General features: G+C 38.0%; 1 non-coding gene across 1 annotated transcript; it reads right to left on the reverse strand.

Moving 5' to 3' along the window:
- Positions 1 to 4540: 4540 nt before the first annotated feature.
- On the reverse strand, positions 4541 to 4648 carry LOC148576272 (small nucleolar RNA R71). Its single transcript, XR_015903735.1, has one exon. It is a non-coding gene; the product is annotated as a small nucleolar RNA R71 (small nucleolar RNA).
- Positions 4649 to 20328: the final 15680 nt, after the last annotated feature.

Here is a 20328-nt window from a genome sequence, read left to right on the forward strand (position 1 = left end):
GTAATGGGAGAATGCTTGAGAAGGATTGTAGTGGCAAAGGGTGACTGTCGGAAATTCTACAAAAAGCAGAAAGGCGAGAAGATTACACTAAGGAGCCAGAATTTCAAAAAGAATGGTTATGTCCTTCCACATCCTCAGCTCTAGAACAATCACTGGAGGAATGGAAACCACCAGCGACATGGTAAAAGAAAGCAGATGAGGACTCAGCCAGATAACTTGGAGTGCCTGAGGTGAAGAAAGTATCATCCGGACAAGCTATGCCGGTTGGGTACGAGTCTATGTTACAGTTGTATGTTACCATGGCATATGGCTTGAAATTGTCCACACAGAAAGAGTTGGGATATAGTCAAGTCTGATTCTCTGATCTAAGATAATTATGAATTAGTAACCAAACTTTAACTACCTTGCAAAATATTAGAGTATAGTGATGAGCGAATAATTTATACCCTTTTTGGCATTGTTTTTACATAGTTTTTATTATGTTTTAGTTACTTTTTATTATATTTTTATTAGTTTTTATGCAAAAATCACATTTCTGGACTTTACTATGAGTTTGTGTGTTTTTCTGTAATTTCAGGTATTTTCTGGCTGAAATTGAGGGACCTGAACAAAAATCTAATTCAGAGGCTGAAAAAGGACTACAGATGCTGTTGGATTCTGACTCTCCTGCACTCAAAGTGAATTTTCTGGAGCTACAAAAGCCCAATTGGCACGATCTCAATTGCGTTAGAAAGTAGACATCTTCGGCTTTCTAGAAATATATAATAGTTCATACTTTGCCCGAGATTTGATGGCTCAAACTGGTATTCAAACGCCCATCAGAGACCCCTTTTCTGGAGTAAAACGCCGGAACTGGCACCAGAACTGGAGTTAAATGCCCAAACTGGCACCCATGCTGGCGTTTAACTCCAAGAATGGCCTATGCACGTGTAAAGCTCAATGCTCAGCCCAAGCACACACCAAGTGGGCCCCGAAAATGGATTTCTGCACTATCTGCATTTAGTTACTTATTTTTTGTAATCCCTAGTAACTACTTTAGTATAAATAGCACTTTTTACTATTTTATTCATATCTTTGATCATCTCTGGACGTTTAGTCCTTAGACTTTATGAACCTTTGGACTTGGAGGCTGGCCACACGGCCATGCCTAAACCTCTTTCTCTTATGTATTTTCTACGGTGGTGTTTCTACACCTCATAGATTAAGGTGCGGAGCTCTGCTGTTCTTCATGAATTAATGCAATTACTATTGTTTCTATTTCAATTCATGCTTACTTCTTCTCCAAGATATACTCTCGTACTTAATTCAGTTAAGTCAGAATGAAGGGGTGACCCGTGACAATCACCCACTATCTTCGTTACTCGCTTAGCCAAGATCCGCGTGCCTGACAACCACAAGCGGTCTACATGATGTTCAACATAGTCATTAGACGATAGCCAGAGTATATTCTCTTAGGTCTCTAAGCCACGATTTGCATTGTCTCTCCTGACAACAGAGCATCTAAATCCGTGATTAGAACCTTCGTGGTATAGGCTAGAACCAATTGGCAGCATTCTTGAGATCCGAAAAGTCTAAACCTTGTCTGTGGTATTCCGAGTAGGATATAGGAATGGATGACTGTGACGAGCTTCAAACTTGTGAATGTTGGGTGCAGTGACAGTATGCAAAAGGATAGAGAGATCCTATTTTGACGCTAGTGAGAACCGTCAGATGATTAGCCGTACGGTAGCTGTACCTAGTATTTTTCATCCGAGACGAGAAATTCGACAGTTGATTAGCCGTGCAGAAACCGTACCTGGTATTTTTCATTCGAGAGGATCATACAGCTTGCCATGGAAGGGAGCATGCATGATTGGAAGAAGACAATAGGAAAGCAGAGGTTCAGAAGCAACAAAGCATCTCCAAACGCTTATCTGAAATTCCCACCAATGAATTACATAAGTATCTCTATTTTATTTTATATTTTATTTATCTTTTAATTATCAAAACCTCAAAACCATTTGAATCTGCCTGACTAAGATTTACAAGATGACCATAGCTTGCTTCAAGCCGACAATCTCTGTGGGATCGACCCTTACTCACGTAAGGTATTACTTGGACGACCTAGTGCACTTGTTGGTTAGTTGTGCGGAGTTGTGAAAAGTGTGAATCACAATTTTGTGCACCAAGTTTTTGGCGCCGTTGCCGGGGATTGTTCGAGTTTGGACAACTGACGGTTCATCTTGTTGCTTAGATTGGGTAATTTTATTTTATGTTTAAGCTTTTTATTTTTATTTTCGAAAAATACAAAAAAATTTTAGTTTTTGAAAAATTCATAAAATTTTTAAGAATGAATTCTAAAGCTTCATGAGATATGTTGAAGCCTGGCTGGCTGTTAAGCCATGTCTAATCTTTTGGACCGAGGCTTTAGACTTTCCATTGTAGAAAGGACATGTCTGTATTTGTTATGCTGAAGCTTGGCTGGCCATTTGGCCATGTCTAAATCTTTTGGACCGGAGCTTTAGACTAACATTGCATGAATCCTGGAATTCTTATTAAAAATTTTGAATTTCTTTATTTTCTTTTTCCAAAATAATTTCAAAAAATATAAAAAAATTTAATAAAATCATAAAACCAAAAATTTTGTGTTTCTTGTTTGAGTCTTGTGTCAAATTTTAAGTTTGGTGTCAATTGCATGTTTTTAATTTTTCTTATATTTTCGAAAATTCATGCATTATGTTCTTTCTTGATCTTCAAGTTATTCTTGATGATTTTCCTTGTTTGATCTTTAATTTTTCTTGTTTTGTTTCTTTTCTTGTTTTTCATATGCAATTTCGAATTATTAGTGTCTAAAGTTTAAAAAAATTTTAAGTTTGGTGTCTTTCTTTTCTTAAAAATTTTTAAAAATATGTTCTTGATGTTCATCATGATCTTCAAAGTGTTCTTGGTGTTCATCTTGACATTCAAAGTGTTTTTGCATGCATTATTTGTTTTGATCTTAATTTCTTTTGTTTTGTGTCATTTTGTTATTTTTTTCTTTCTTCATTAATTCAAAAAAATCAAAAATAATATCTTTCCCTTATTTTACTCATAAATTTCGAAATTTTGGGTTGACTTAGTCAAAAATTTTTAAAATTTAGTTGTTTCTTGTTAGTCAAGTCAAAATTTCAATTTAAAAATCTTATCTTTTCAAATCTTTTTCAAAAATAAAATCTTTTTCATTTTTCTTCTTAATATTTTTGAATTTCTTAAATAAATTTTCAAAATCTTTTTCTTATTTTTATCTCACATTTTCAAAAACTTTACTAACAATTAATATTTTGATTCAAAAATTTCAAGTTTGTTACTTTCCTGTTAAGAAAGGTTCAATCTTTAAATTCTAAAATCATATCTTTTAGTTTCTTGTTAGTCAAGTCATCAACTTTAATTTTCAAAATCAAATCTTTTTAAATTTCTTTTTCAAATATTTTTCAAAATAAATTTCAATCATATCTTTTTCAAAACTTAATTTCAAAATCTTTTTCTAACTTCTTATCTTTTCAAAATTTATTTTCAAATCTTTTTCAATTAACCATTTGACTTGTTTGTTTTTAATTTTAAAAAGTTTACTATTTCTTATCTTTTTCAAAACCCCCTAACTACTTTTCTTTCTCTAAATTTTGAAAACTAACTAACAACTTTTTCAAAATTTTTTAATTAATTAATTTATTTAGTTTTCAAATTACTTTTATTTCTCTTAAATTTCGAATTCTAACTTATAATTAAAATAAAAACAAAAATATTTTTCTTTTATTTTAATTAATATTTGAATACTCTCTCTCTCTCATCTCTTTCTATTTATTTATTTATTTACTAACGCTTCTCTTCATCTAATAATTTGAACCGTCTCTCTCTCTCTGTTCGAATTTCTTCTTCTTCCTTTTTTATTCTATTATTCTTTTCCTCTGACAGATAAAAGAATCTCTATACTGTGACATAGAGGATTCCACTATTCTCTTTGTTCTCTTCTTTTTCATATGAGCAGAAACAGGGATAAAGACATTCTTGTTGAAGCTGATCCTGAACCTGAAAGGACTCTGAAAAGGAAGCTAAGAGAAGCTAAAGCACAACACTCTGGAGAGGACCTTACAGAAATTTTCAAAAAAAAAAAGTAGAGATGGCAGCCGAACCCAATAATAATGGTGGAGATGCAAGGAAGGTGCTTGATGACTTTATTGCACCAACTTCTGACTTCTATGGAAGAAGCATCTCAATTCCTGCAATTAGAGAAAACAACTTTGAGCTTAAGCCTCAATTAGTTTCTCTAATGCAGCAAAATTGCAAGTTTTATGGACTTCTATTGGAAGATCCTCATCAGTTCTTAGCTGAATTCTTGCAGATCTGTGACACTGTTAAGACCAATGGGGTTAATCCCGAGGTCTACAGACTTATGCTTTTCCCCTTTGCTGTAAGAGACAGAGCTAGGATATTGTTGGACTCACAACCTAAAGAAAGCCTGAACTCTTGAGAAAAGTTGGTCAATGCTTTCTTAGCCAAATTCTTTCCACCTCAAAAGTTGAACAAGCTTAGAGTGGAAGTCCAAACCTTCAGACAGAAGGAAGGTGAATCCCTCTATGAAGCTTGGGAAAGATACAAGCAATTGATCAGAAGGTGTCCTTCTGACATGCTTTTAGAATGGAGCATCTTATGTATATTCTATGATGGTCTGTCTGAATTATCCAAGATGTCATTGGACCACTCTGTTGGTGGATCTCTTCATCTGAAGAAAACCCCTGCAGAAGCCCAGGAACTCATTGAGATGGTTGCAAATAACCAGTTCATGTATACTTCTGAAAGAAATCCTGTGAATAATGGGATGACTCAGAAGAAAGGAGTTCTTGAGATTGATACTCTGAATGCCATATTGGCTCAGAACAAAATATTGACTTAGCAAGTCAATATGATTTCTCAGAATCTGATTGGAATGCAAGCTGCATCCGGCAGTACTAAAGATGTCTCCTTTGAAGGAGAAGCTTATGACCCTGAGAATCCTGCAATGGAAGAGGTGAATTACATGGGAGAATTCTATGGAAACACTTACAATCCTTCATGGAGGAATCATCCTAATTTCTTGTGAAAGGATCGACAGAAGCCTCAACAAGGCTTCAATAATAACAATGGTGGGAGAAATAGGTTTGGCAATAGCAAGCCTTTTCCATCATCTTCTGAGCAACAGACAGAGAATTCTAAGCAGAGCCTCTCTGACTTAGCAACCATAGTCTCTGATCTATCTAAAACCACTCTCAGTTTCATGACTGAAACAAGGTCCTCCATTAGAAATTTGGAGGCACAAGTGGGTCAGCTGAGTAAAAAAGTTACTGAAACTCCTCCTAGTACTCTCCCAAGCAGTACAGAAGAGAATCCAAAGAGAGAGTTCAAGGCCATCAATATAACCAAAGTGGCCAAACATATAAAGGATGAAGAGGCAGTGATTTCCAGTAAGGAAGACCTCAATGGACGTCCACTGACCACTAAGGAGTTCCCTAATGAGGAACCAAAGGAATTTGAGGCTCATACAGAGACCATAGAGATTCCACTAAACTTACTATTGTCATTCATGAGCTCTGATGAGTATTCTTCTTCTGAAGAGGATGAAGATGTTGCTGAAGAGCAAGTTGCTCGGTATCTAGGAGCAATCATAAAGTTGAATGCCAAGCTATTTGGTAATGAGACTTGGGAGGATGAACCTCTATTGCTCATCAATGAACTGAATGCTTTGGTTCAACAGAAATTACCTCAGAAGAAATCGGATCCTGGAAATTTCTTAATACCTTGTACCATAGGCACCATGACCTTTGAGAAGGCTCTGTGTGACCTAGGGTTAGGAATAAACCTCATGCCACTCTCTGTAATGGAGAAACTATGGATCTTTGAGGTACAAGCTGCAAGAATCTCACTAGAGATGGCAGACAAATCAATGAAACAGGCTTATGGACTTGTAGAGGATGTCTTAGTGAAGGTTGAAGGCCTGTACATTCCTGCTGACTTCATAATCCTAGACACTGGAAAGGATGAGGATGAATCCATCATCCTTGGAAGACCCTTCCTAGCCACAGCAAGGGTTGTGATTGATGTGGACAGAGGAGAGTTAGTCCTTCAATTGGATGAGGACTACCTTGTGTTTAAGGCTCAAGGATCTTCTTCTGTAACCATAGAGAGGAAGCATGAAAAGCTTCTCTCAATACAGAGTCAAACAGAGCCCCCACACTCAACTTCTAAGTTTGGTGTTGGGAGGCAACCATTAAGCTCTAAGTCTCTGTGAAGCTCTCTAAGAGCTCACTGTCAAGCTATTGACATTAAAGAAGCGCTTATTGGGAGGCAACCCAATGTTATTTAATTATATTTATTATAGACATTTGTTTTCCATCATGTTATGTTTCTTTTAGGTAGATGATCATGTGAAGTCACAAAAACAGCTGTAGAATTAAAGCGGAATAAAAAACAGCATCAAAAATAGCACACCCTGAAGGACAAGCTTACTGGCATTTAAACAAAAGTAAGGATAGCAGAATGGGCGTTTAACGCCCAGTCTGGCAGTATTCTGGGCGTTAAACACTAGAATTGGCAGACAGACTGGCGTTTAACGCCAGAAAAGGGTGTCTGGTGTCTGGCTGGTGTTAAACGCCAGAATTGGCAAACAGACTGGCGTTTAACACCATAAAAGGGTGTCTGGTTAGCATTAAACGCCAGAAATGGGCATCAGCTTGGCGTTTAACGCCAGAAAAGGTAGCAGAGTTGGCGTTAAACATCAAAAATAGCACACAGAGGGCGTTTAAATGCCATAAAGGTACAGGGAGCAGAATTCCTTGACACCTCAGGATCTGTGGACCCCACAGGATCCTCACCTACCCCAACTCACTCTCTCTCCTTTTCACACCTCTCCATAACATTCTTCCCCAAATACCCTTGACCAATCGCATCAATACCTCTTTCCCAAATACCATTCACCTACCAAATCCTACCATCTTCTCCATAATCTCTTCACCACTCACATCAATCCATCATAAAACCACCTACCTCACCATTCAAACTCAAAACATTTCCCTCCCAAACCCAACCCCTTCATACACGACTTCCCTCTCTCTCTTACCCTATAAATACCCTTCCTTACCTTCTTCAATTTCACACATCATAAACACTTCAACCCCCCTTGGCCGAATCCAACACACCCCTCCATCTCCTTCATTTCTTCTTCTCCTCCTTCTTTCTTTCTTCTTTTGCTCAAGGACGAGCAAACCTTTTAAGTTTGGTGTGGGAAAAAGCTTTTCTTTTTTATTTTCCATAACCATTAATGGCACCTAAGGCCGGAGAAATATCTAGAAAGAGGAAAGGGAAGGCTATTGCTTCCACCTCCGAGTCATGGGAGATGGAGAGATTCATCTCAAAGGTCCATCAAGACCACTTTTATGAAGTTGTGGCCAAGAAAAGGGTGATTCCCGAAGTCCCATTCATGCTCAAAAAGAGTGAATATCCAGAGATCCGACGTGAGGTTCAAAGAAGAGGTTGGGAAGCTCTCACCAACCCCATCCAACAAGTCAGAATCTTAATGGTTCAAGAGTTCTATGCTAATGCATGGATCACTAAGAACCATGACCAAAGTGTGAACCCGAACCCAAGGAGGTTGGCATTCAACTTGCCAAAAATGCAAGGAGATCCTCACCCTTTCACTAGAAGGGTCAACTTTGATCAAAGGTTGGACCAAGTCCTCATGGACATCTGTGTGGAAGGAGCTCAATGGAAGAGAAACTCCAAAGGCAAGCCAGTTCAACTGAGAAGGCTTGACCTCAAGCCTGTGGCTAGAGGATGGTTGGAGTTCATCCAACGCTCTATCATTCCTACTAGCAACCGGTCTGAAGTTACAATAGATCGGGCTATCATGATCCATAGTATCATGATTGGAGAGGAAGTAGAAGTTCATGAGATCATACCTCTAGAACAATACAAGGTGGCGGATAAGCCCTCCACTTTGGCAAGGTTAGCCTTCCCTCATCTCATCTGTAACATATGCAATTCAGCTGGAATTGTCATAGAGGAAGACATCCACATTGAAGAGGACAAACCCATCACTAAAAAGAGGATGGAGCAAACAAGAGAGCCCACTCATGGACCTCAACAAGCGTATGAGGAGATTCCTCATCAAAAAATCCCTGAGATGCCTCAAGGGATGCATTTTCCTCCAAATAACTATTGGGAGCAACTCAACACTTCTTTAGGAGAATTGAGTTTCAACATTGAGCAACTAAGGATGGAGCACTAAGAGCACTCCATTGTCCTCCATGAAATCAGAGAGGACTAAAGAGCCATGAGGAAGGAGCAACAAAGGCAAGGAAGAGATATTGAGGAGCTCAAGCGCTCCATATGATCTTCAAGAGGAAGAACTAGCCGCCGTCACTAAGGTGGACCCGTTCTTTAATTTCCTTGTTCTTATTTTTCTATTTTTCGGTTTCTATGCTTTATGTTTTGTCTATATTTGTGTCTTTATTACATGATCATTAGTGTTTAGTGTATATGTCTTAAAGCTATGAATAATTCCATGAATCCTTCACCTTTCTTAAATGAAAAATATTTTCTGAAAAAGAAAAAGAAGTACATGAGTTTCGAATTCTATCTTGAAAATAGTTTAATTATTTTGATGTGGTGGCAATACTTTTTGTTTTCTGAATGAATGCTTGAATAGTGCATATTTTTTATAGTGAAGTATTATGAATGTTAAAATTGTTGGCTCCTGAAAGAATAATAGGAAAAGAGAAATGTTATTGATAATCTAAAAAATCATAATATTGATTCTTGAAGCAAGAAAAAGCAATGAAAAATACAAAATCTTGCGAAAAAAATAAAGAAAAAAAATAAAGAAAAAAAGAAAGAAAAAGAAAAAGCAAGCAGAAAAAGTCAAATAACCCTTTAAACCAAAAGGCAAGGGTAAAAAGGATCCAAGACTTTGAGCATTAATGGATAGGAGGGCCCAAAGGAATAAAATTCTGACCTAAGCGGCTAAATCAAGCTGTCCCTAACCATGTGCTTGTGGCGTGAAGGTGTCAAGGGAAAAGCTTGAGACTGAGCGGTTAAAGTCGTGGTCCAAATAAAAAAAGAGTGTGCTTAAGAACTCTGGGCACCTTGATGAACGGACTTTTGTGTGGTTTAGAATTTCACAAATGAATTCTTATTGTAAAGTATAGTTTCTAAACCAATCACTAATCCTTTCATGCAAAAATTTGTTTGTCACTAAAACAAACCCCTAAATTTATAAACCGAAGTATTGGAACCTCGGGTCGTTCTCCGTAAGAATTGCAATAAAGTGTCTTGTTATTGGTTATGAGATATTTTGGGGGTTTTGGGATAAGAGACATGAAATGTAAATAGGTATGAAAATAAACTAACAACTAAAAAGGTCTTGGCAAAGGTTGGCGGTCAAGGATCTCTATTCTTATCACTAACTACTACATGAGAATTGGCAAGGATCAACCCCATTAAGTCATCCTCTAACTAATAAAGGAAAGTCAAATGAGCTATGTCAATCCAAGTCCATAAGTCCTAGTTCTACACCAAATCAATTAGTGAGATCTAGCGTTAATGGCTCCCGATCGTCAATCACTTGGATATTAGTAACTCAAGAGTTCTTAAGTTACCTTCCCAAGCCAAGAGCATGAAATTCTACTCTAAAATCCAACCAAGCATTTTATCAAACACTTGGAAGGCAAAAAAGGAAAGCATGGTAAAAGTGCAAGAATAATAAATCTACCAACTATCAATTGCAAGGAAAGTAAATTCACAACTCAAATCAACAATTAAAAGAACATCAAACATAAATTTCATAAAAGAAAAGATCCAATTCCAATAAGAGTTCATGAACATAAAAGAGGTATTGATGAGCGGATAATTTATACGCTTTTTGGCATTGTTTTTAGTATATTTTTAGTATATTTTAATTAGTTTTTATTATATTTTTATTAGTTTTTAAATAAAAATTACTCTTCTGGACTTTACTATGAGTTTGTGTATTTTTCTATAATTTCAGGTATTTTCTGGCTGAAATTAAGGGACCTGAGCAAAAATCTGATTCAGAGGCTAAAAAAGGACTGCAGATGCTGTTGGATCCTGACCTTCCTGCACTCAAAGTGGATTTTCTGGAGCTACAAAATCCCAATTGGCGCGCTCTCAATTGCGTTAGAAAGTAGACATCCTGGGCTTTCCAGCAATATATAATAGTTTATACTTTGTTCGAGATTTGATGGCCCAAACCGGCATTCTAAGTCAGCTCAAGAATTCTGGCGTTTAACACCAAAACTGACACAAAAGCTGGAGTTAAACGCCCAAACTGGCACAAAAGCTGGCATTTAACTCCAAAAAAAGTCTCTACACATGGAAGCTTCAATGCTCAGCGCAAGCACACACCAAGTGGGCCCGGAAGAAGATTTCTGCATTAATTACCTATTTCTGTAACCCTAGGCTACTAGTTTTCTATAAATAGGACCTTTTGCTATGGTATTTTCATCTTTGATAAGTCTTATGCTATCTTAGACACGTTTGAAGGCTGGCCATTCGGCCATGCCTAGACCTTGTTCTTATGTATTTTCAACGGTGGAGTTTCTACACACCATAGATTAAGGTGTGGAGCTCTGCTGTTCTTCATGAATTAATACAAAGTACTATTGTTCTTTTATTCAATTCACGCCTACTTCTTCTCCAAGATATTCATTCGTTCTTCAACTTGATGAATGTGATAATCCGTGACACTCATCATCATTCTCACCTATGAACATGTGCCTGACAACCACCTCTGTTCTACTAGCAATGGCTTGAATGCGTATCTCTTGGGTTTCTAATCTAAGATTGGAACCTTCGTGGTATAGGTGATGAGCGGATAATTTATACGCTTTTTGGCATTGTTTTTACTTAGTTTTTAGTATGATTTAGTTGGTTTTTAGTATATTTTTATTAGTTTTTAATTAAAAATCACATTTCTAGACTTTACTATGAGTTTGTGCATTTTTCTGTGATTTCAGGTATTTTCTGGCTGAAATTGAGGGAGCTGAGTAAAAATCTGATTCAGGCTGAAAAAGGACTGCTGATGCTGTTGGATTCTAACCTCCCTGCACTCAAAGTGAATTTTCTGGGGCTACAGAACTCCAAATAGTGCGCTCTCAATTGCGTTGGAAAGTAGACATCCAGGGCTTTCCAGCAATATATAATAGTCCATACTTTTCTCAAGGATAGATGACGTAAACTGGCGTTCAACGCCAGTTCCATGTTGTAGTCTGGCGTCCAGCGCCAGAAACAAGTTACAAGTTGGAGTTCAACGCCAAAAACAGGTTACAACCTGGCGTTGAACGCCCAAAACAGCCCAGGCACGTGAGAAGCTTAAGTCTCAGTCCCAGCACACACCAAGTGGGCCCCAGAAGTGGATTTCTGCACTATCTATCATAGTTTACTCATTTTCTGTAAACCTAGGTTACTAGTTTAGTATTTAAACAACTTTTAGAGATTTATTTGGTATCTCATGACATTTTTAGATCTGAACTTTGTACTCTTTGACGGCATGAGTCTCTAAACTCCATTGTTGGGGGTGAGGAGCTCTGCAGCGTCTTGATGAATTAATGCAATTATCTCTGTTTTCCATTCAAACACGCTTGTTCCTATCTAAGATGTTCATTCGCGCTTCACTATGAAGAAGGTGATGATCCGTGACACTCATCACCTTCCTCAATCCATGAACGTGCCTGACAACCACCTCTGTTCTACATCAGATTGAATGAGTATCTCTTAGATTTCTTAATCAGAATCTTCGTGGTATAAGCTAGAATTGATGGCGGCATTCATGAGAATTCGGAAAGTCTAAACCTTGTCTGTGGTATTCTGAGTAGGATTCAAGGATTGAATGGCTATGACGAGCTTCAAACTCGCGATTGTTGGGCGTAGTGACAGACGCAAAAGAATCAAGGGATTCTATTCCGACATGATCGAGAACCAACAGATGATTAGCCGTGCTGTGACAGAGCATTTGGACCATTTTCACTGAGAGGATGGGAAGTAGCCATTGACAACGGTAACACCTTACATACAACTTGCCATGGAAGGAGCCTTGCGTGTGTGAAGAGGAGTACAAGAGAAAAACTGAAATAAAGAAGACAAAGCATCTCCAAAACCCCAACATATTCTCCATCATTGCACAATAAGTATTTATATTTATGCCCTTTGACTCTTTACAATTGAAGTTAAAAAAACACTGTTGTTGGCATCCTGACTAAGAATAATAAGATAACCATAGCTTGCTTCAAACCAACAATCTCCATGGGATTCGACCCTTACTCACGTAAGGTATTACTTGGACGACCCAGTGCACTTGCTGGTTAGTGGTACTAGTTGTGAAAAGTGTGATTCACAATTCGTGCACCAAGTTTTTGGCGCCGTTGCCGGGGATTGTTCGTGTTTGGACAACTGACGGTTTATTTTGTTGCTTAGATTAGGAAAAATTTTTCTTTTTGGTTTAGAGTCTCTTATTATTATTTTTGGTTAAAATTTTAGAATCCTTATTTTCTCTTTCAAAAATTTTTTCGAAAATTATATTTTTTTATTATTGAATTTTTCTTATTTGATCTTTAGTTTTTCTTGTTTTGTGATTTTTCTTGTTTTTCTTGTGCCTTTTCAAAACATTAGTTTTCAAAAAAAAAAAATATTTTTTCATTCTTAGTTATTTAAAAATACTTCTTCAAAACAAGTTTTACATTTATAACTCAGTTGGCTAGAGCGTTAGTCTGTGTTCTTGGTAATTGGGTCAGAATCTTTTATATTCTTTCCAAAATCTTCTTTTTCAAAAATAATTTTTCTATTAAATCTTGTCCCAAACTTTAAGTTTGGTGTTTTCTTGATTTTTCTTTGTTTTTCGAAAATTTTAGTTTGGTTTTCTAAAAATTTTAAGTTTGGTGTTCCTTCTTCATGTTCTTGTTATTCTTGTGAGTCTTCAAGGCGTTCTTGAGTTTTCCTTGTGTCTTGATCTTAAAATTTTTAAGTTTGGTGTTTCTTGGTGTTTTCCCTCCAAAATTTTCGAAAACAAGGAGCATTAGATCTAAAAATTTTAGATCTTGTGTTATTTTATTGTTTTTCTCTTTCCTCATTAAATTCAAAAATATCTTTTCCCTCTATTTTAAAGCAATTTTTCGAAAATCAATTTTAAAATTCAGATTTTTTTTTTCAAAATTTAAAACCCTTTTCAAAAAAAAATCATATCTTTTTTCAAAACTTCCTAACCACTTTCTCTCTCCTCATTTTTTCGAAAATCTTCACCCATTTTTATTTATTTTATTTTAATTTATTTTATTTTCAAAATAAATAAATAATTAAATAAATAAAAATATTTCTTCTCTATTTTACATCATCTCCCTTTCTCCATCATGGATCTAAGTGGAAATGAACAGTCCAGAAGGACTCTGGGTCATATGCTAACCCCTCTACTGCTTCATATGGGAGTAGTATCAGTATACCCTCCATTGGAGTCAGTAGCTTTGAGTTGAATCCTCAGCTCATTATCATGGTGCAGCAAAGTTGCCAGTATTCTGGTCTTCCACAGGAAGAACCTACAGAGTTTCTGGCACAGTTTTTACAAATTGCTGACACAGTACATGATAAGAAAGTAGATCAGGATGTCTACAGATTATTACTGTTCCCATTTGCTATAAAAGACCAAGCTAAGAGGTGGTTAAATAACCAACCTAAGGCTAGCATAAAGACATAGAAACAGCTGATAGAAAAATTCCTGAATCAATACTTTCCTCCAAAACGGATGACACAGCTAAGGCTGGACATCCAAGGCTTTAAACAAGGAGATAATGAATCTCTTTATGATGCCTGGAAGAGATACAGAGAGATGCTAAGAAAATGCCCCTCTGAGATGTTTTCAGAGTGGGTTCAGCTAGACATCTTCTATTATGGGCTTACAGAAAGAGCTTAGATGTCTCTAGACTACTCAGCTGGTGGATCTATCCACATGAGGAAGACAATTGAAGAAGCTCAAGAGCTCATTGATACAGTTGCCAGAAATCAGCATCTGTACTTAAGCAGCGAACCTTCCATGAAAGAAGAGGCTAAAACAGTGACTACTGAACTCAGTCCTGCTGAACAAGCTACTGAATTCAATCAGCAATTGGATTTTCTAACAAAACAGTTAGCCGAATTCAAGGAGAGACTACAAGAGACAAGGATGGCTAATATAAATATGGAAGAACAATTAAAGCAAACAAAGCAGCAGCTGTCAAAACAAATAACAAAAGAATGCCAAGCAGTTCAATTAAGAAGTGGGAAAACATTAAATACCCCACCTCAAGGCAGCAGGAAGCCAAGGAATGAGCAAACTACCCAAATTCCATCTGAGGACAGTAAGAGCCCAGGGAAAAATAATTCTGGCGCTAAAACGCTAGAAATTGGGTGGAAGGTTGGCGCTGAACGCCCAAACCATGCTCAGGACTGGCGTTCAACGCCAGTAACAAGCAAGGAACTGGCGTTGAACACCCAAAGGAAGCACAGTTCTGGCGTTTAGACGCCAGGAACAGATGAGGAGTTGGCGTCTAACGCCACTCCAGCTTCCAACCCTGGCTTTCAAATGCCAGTAAGGGATCAGACACCTACAAGTGCTGATAATAAATCCCTCAAGAAGGCTTCTCAACCTACCTCTGTAGGAAATAAACCTGCAGCAACTAACGTTGAGGAATACAAAGCCAAGATGCCTTATCCTCAAAAACTCCGCAAAGAGGAGCAGGATAAGCAATTTGCCTGCTTTGCAGACTATCTCAGGACTCTTGAAATAAAGATTCCGTTTGCAGAGGCACTTGAGCAAATACCCTCTTATGCCAAGTTCATGAAAGATATCTTGAGTCATAAGAAGGATTGGAGAGAAACTGAAAGGATTCTCCTCACTGAAGAATGCAGTGCAGTCATTCTGAAAAGCTTCCCAGAAAAGCTTAAAGATCCCGGGAGCTTTATGATACCATGCATATTAGAGGGTAACTGCACCAAGACAGCTCTATGTGATCTTGAGGCAAGCATCAACCTAATCCCTGCATCCACTATCAGAAAGCTTGGCTTGACTGAAGAGGTCAAACCAACCCAGATCTGTCTTCAACTTGCTGATGGCTCCATTAAATATCCATCAGGCATAATTGAGGACATGATTGTCAAGGTTGGGCCATTTGCCTTCCCTACTGACTTTGTAGTGCTGGAAATGGAGGAGCACAAGAGTGCAACTCTCATTCTAGGAAGACCATTCCTAGCAACTGGACGAACCCTCATTGACGTCCAAAAAGGGGAGATAACCCTGAGAGTCAATGAGGATGAGTTTAAGTTGAATGTTGTCAAAGCTATGCAACATCCAGACACATCAGACGACTGCCTGGGTGTTGATATTATTGACTCCCTGGTGGAAGAGGTCCATATGACTGAGAGTCTCGAATCAGAGCTAGAGGACATTTTTAAAGATGTTCAGCCTGATCTGGAGGAACCAGAGGAAATAAAAGAACCTCTGAAAACTCCTCAGGAAGAGGAGAAACCTCCTAAACCCGAGCTCAAACCACTACCACCATCCCTGAAATATGCATTTCTGGGAAAAGGTGACACTTTTCCTGTAATCATAAGCTCTGCTTTAGGGCCACAGGAAGAGAAAGCACTAATTCAGGTGCTAAGGACACACAAGACAGCTCTTGGGTGGTCCATAAGTGATCTTAAGGGCATTAGCCCAGCCAGATACATGCACAAGATCCTATTGGAGGATGATGCTAAGCCAGTGGTTCAACGACAGAGGCGGCTAAATCCCTCCATGAAAGAGGTGGTGCAGAAAGAGGTCACTAAGTTACTAGAGGCTGGGATTATCTATCCTATTTCTGATAGCCCCTGGGTGAGCCCTGTCCATGTTGTCCCTAAGAAGAGAGGAATGACAGTAGTTCATAATGAAAAGAATGAACTGGTTCCTACAAGAACAGTTACAGGGTGGCGTATGTGTATTGACTACAGAAGGCTCAATACAGCCACCAGAAAGGATCATTTTCCTTCACCATTCATAGACCAGATGCTAGAGAGACTAGCAGGTCATGAATATTACTGCTTTTTGGATGGCTATTCCGGTTACAACCAAATTACAGTAGATCCTCAGGACCAAGAGAAAACAGCATTCACATGTCCTTCTGGAGTGTTTGCCTACAGAAGGATACCTTTTGGTCTGTGTAATGCACCTGCAACCTTTCAGAGGTGCATGCTTTCTATCTTCTCTGATATAGTAGAGAAGTTTCTGGAAGTCTTCATGGATGACTTTTCAGTATTTGGAGACTCATTCAGCTCCTGCCTTAATCATTTAGCACTTGTTCTGAAAAGATGCCAAGAGACCAACCTAGTTTTAAACTGGGAAAATGTCACTTTATGGTGACTGAAGGGATTGTCCTTGGGCATAAAATTTCAAACAAGGGAATAGAGGTGGATCAAGCTAAATTTGAAGTAATTGAAAAATTACCACCACCTGCCAATGTGAAGGCAATCAGAAGCTTTCTGGGGCATGCAGGATTCTATAGGAGGTTTATAAAGGATTTTTCAAAAATTGCAAAACCTCTAAGCAATCTGCTAGCTGCGGACACGCCATTTGTGTTTGACACAAAGTGTCTGCAGGCGTTTGAGACCCTGAAAGCTAAGCTGGTCACAGCACCAGTTATTTCTACACCAGACTGGACATTACCATTCGAACTAATGTGTGATGCCAGTGACCATACCATTGGTGCAGTATTGGGACAGAGGCATAACAAGCTTCTGCATGTTATTTATTATGCTAGCAGTATTTTAAATGATGCCTAGAAAAATTACACAACCACAGAAAAAGAATTACTTGCAGTGGTTTATGCCATTGACAAGTTTAGATCCTACTTAGTAGGATCAAAAGTGATTGTGTACACTGACCATGCTGCTCTTAAATATCTACTCACAAAGCAGGATTCAAAGCCCAGGCTCATAAGATGGGTGTTGCTTCTGCAAGAGTTTGATATAGAAATAAGAGACAGAAAAGAGATAGAGAATCAAGTAGCTGATCACCTGTCCCGGATAGAACCAGTAGCAGGAGCATCCCTCCCTCCTACTGAGATCTCTGAAACCTTTCCGGATGAGCAATTGTTTGCTATTCAGGAAGCTCTATGGTTTGAAGACATTGCAAACTATAAGACACAAGGTTCTCCTTCTGTAACCATGGAAAGGAAGCATGAAAAGCTTCTCTCACTGCAGAGTCAACCAAAGCCCCCACAGTCAAACTCTAAGTTTGGTGTTGGGAGGCCACAACCAAACTCTAAGTTTGGTGTTGGGAGGTCCCAACCTTGCTCTGATTATTTATGAGGCTCTATGAGAGCTCACTGTCAAGCTATTGACATTAAAGAAGCGCTTGTTGGGAGGCAACCCAATGTTATTTAATTATATCTATTTATTTTCCATTGCTATTTTATGTTTTCTTTAGGTTGATGATCATGTGAAGTCACAAAAACAAATGGAAAATCAAAAACAGAATGAAAAATAGCATGAAAAATAGCACACCTTGAAGGAAGATCATTCTGGCGTTTAAACGCCAGAAACAAGCATCTGTCTGGCATTTAACGCCAGAAACAAGCACCAAGCTGGTGTTTAACGCCAGAAACAAGCATTAGTCTGGCGTTAAACGCCAGAAACAGGCTACATTTGGGCGTTTAACGCCAGAAACAGGCAGCAGTCTGGCGTTAAACGCCAGGATTGCATAGTAAGGGCATTTTGTACGCCTAATTGGAGCAGGGATACTAAATCTTTGACCCCATAGGATCCCCACCTACCTCCCCATTCAAATTCAAACCATTTCCCTCCCAAACCCACCCATTCACACACTTCCATCTCCTCTATCTTCTCTACTTCTTTCTTCTTTTGCTCGAGGACGAGCAAACCTTTTAAGTTTGGTGTGGTAAAAGCATTGCTTTTGTTTTTCCATAATTCAGTGGTAGAGCAATTGATTACAGATCAAAGAGCAACAAAGGCAAGGAAGAGACATAGAGGAGCTCAAGAGCACCATTGGTTCTTCAAGAAGAGGAAGACGCCACCCTCATTAAGGTGGACCCATTCCTTAATCTCCTTGTTCTTATTTTCCTGTTTTTCGTTTACTATGCTTCATGTTTAATTATGTTTGTGTCTTTACTATATGATCACTAGTATCTAAGTGTCTATGTCTTAAAGATATGAATGTCCTATGAATCCATCACCTTTCTTAAATGAAATTTGTTTTCTGAAAAAGAAAAAGAAGTACATGAATTTGGAATTTTAAAATAGTTTAATTATTTTGATGTGGTGGCAATACTTTTCGTTTTCTGAATGAATGCTTGAACAGTGCATATGTCTTTTGAATTTGTTGCTTATGAATGTTAAAATTGTTGGCTCTTGAAAGAATGATGAAAAAGGAGAAATATTATTTGATAATCTAAAAAATCATAAAAATGATTCTTGAAGCAAGAAAAAGCAGTGAAGAACAAAGCTTGTAAAAAAAAAAAAAAAAGAGAGCAAGAAAAAGAAAAAGCAAGCAGAAAAAGCCAAAAGCTCTTTAAACCAAAAGGCAAGAGCAAAAAGCCAATAGCCCTTAAAACCAAAAGGCAAGGGTAATAAAAAGGATCCAAGGCTTTGAGCATCAGTGGATAGGAGGGCCTAAAGGAATAAAATCCTGGCCTTAGCGGCTAAACCAAGCTGTCTCTAACCATGTGCTTGTGGCGTGAAGGTGTCAAGTGAAAACTTGAGACTGAGCGGTTAAAGTCGAGGTCCAAAGCAAAAAAAATAGAGTGTGCTTAAGAACTCTGGACACCTCTAATTGGGGACTTTAGCAAAGCTGAGTCACAATTTGAAAAGGTTCACCCAGTTATGTGCCTGTGACATGTATGTATCCGGTGGTAATACTGGAAAACAGAGTGCTTAGGGCCACAGCCAAGACTCATAAAGTAGCTGTGTTCAAGAATCAACATACTGAACTAGGAGAATCAATAACACTATCTGAATTCTGAGTTCCTATAGATACCAATCATTCTGAACTTCAAAGGATAAAGTGAGATGCCAAAATTGTTCAGAAGCAAAAAGCTAATAGCCCCGCTCATCTAATTAAGACTGATCTTCATAGATGTTTTTGGAATTCATTATATATTCTCTTCTTTTTATCCTACTTTATTTTTAGTTGCTTGGGGACAAGCAACAATTTAAGTTTGGTGTTGTGATGAGCGGATAATTTATACGCTTTTTGGCATTGTTTTTACTTAGTTTTTAGTATGATTTAGTTGGTTTTTAGTATATTTTTATTAGTTTTTAATTAAAAATCACATTTCTGGACTTTACTATGAGTTTGTGTGTTTTTCTGTGATTTCAGGTATTTTCTGGCTGAAATTGAGGGAGCTGAGCAAAAATCTGATTCAGGCTGAAAAAGGACTGCTGATGCTGTTGGATTCTGATCTCCCTGCACTCAAAGTGGATTTTCTGGAGCTACAGAACTCCAAATAGTGCACTCTCAATTGCGTTGGAAAGTATACATCCAGGACTTTCCAGCAATATATAATATTCCATACTTTTCTCAAGGATAGACGATGTAAACTGGCGTTCAACGCCAGTTCTATGTTGTAGTCTGGCATCCAGCGCCAGAAACAAGTTACAAGTTGGAGTTCAACGCCAGAAACAGGTTACAACCTGGCGTTGAACGCCCAAAACAGCCCAGGCACGTGAGAAGCTTAAGTCTCAGCCCCAGCACATACCAAGTGGGCCCCATAAGTGGATTTCTGCACTATCTATCATAGTTTACTCATTTTCTGTAAACCTAGGTTACTAGTTTAGTATTTAAATAACTCTTAGAGATTTATTTGGTATCTCATGACATTTTTAGATCTGAACTTTGTACTCTTTGACGGCATGAGTCTCTAAACTCCATTGTTGGGGGTGAGGAGCTCTGCAGCGTCTTGATGAATTAATGCAATTATCTCTATTTTCCATTCAAACACGCTTGTTCCTATCTAAGATGTTCATTCGCGCTTCACTATGAAGAAGGTGATGATCCGTGACACTCATCACCTTCCTCAATCCATGAACATGTGCCTGACAACCACCTCCATTCTACATCAGATTGAATGAGTATCTCTTAGATTTCTTAATCAGAATCTTCGTGGTATAAGCTAGAATTGATGGCGGCATTCATGAGAATCCGGAAAGTCTAAACCTTGTCTGTGGTATTCCGAGTAGGATTCAAGGATTGAATGGCTGTGACGAGCTTCAAACTCACGATTGTTGGGCATAGTGACAGACGCAAAAGAA

Source organism: Arachis ipaensis, chromosome B1, assembly GCF_059453495.1.
Source record: "Arachis ipaensis isolate K30076 ecotype BB chromosome B1, ASM5945349v1, whole genome shotgun sequence".
NCBI lineage: Eukaryota > Viridiplantae > Streptophyta > Magnoliopsida > Fabales > Fabaceae > Arachis > Arachis ipaensis.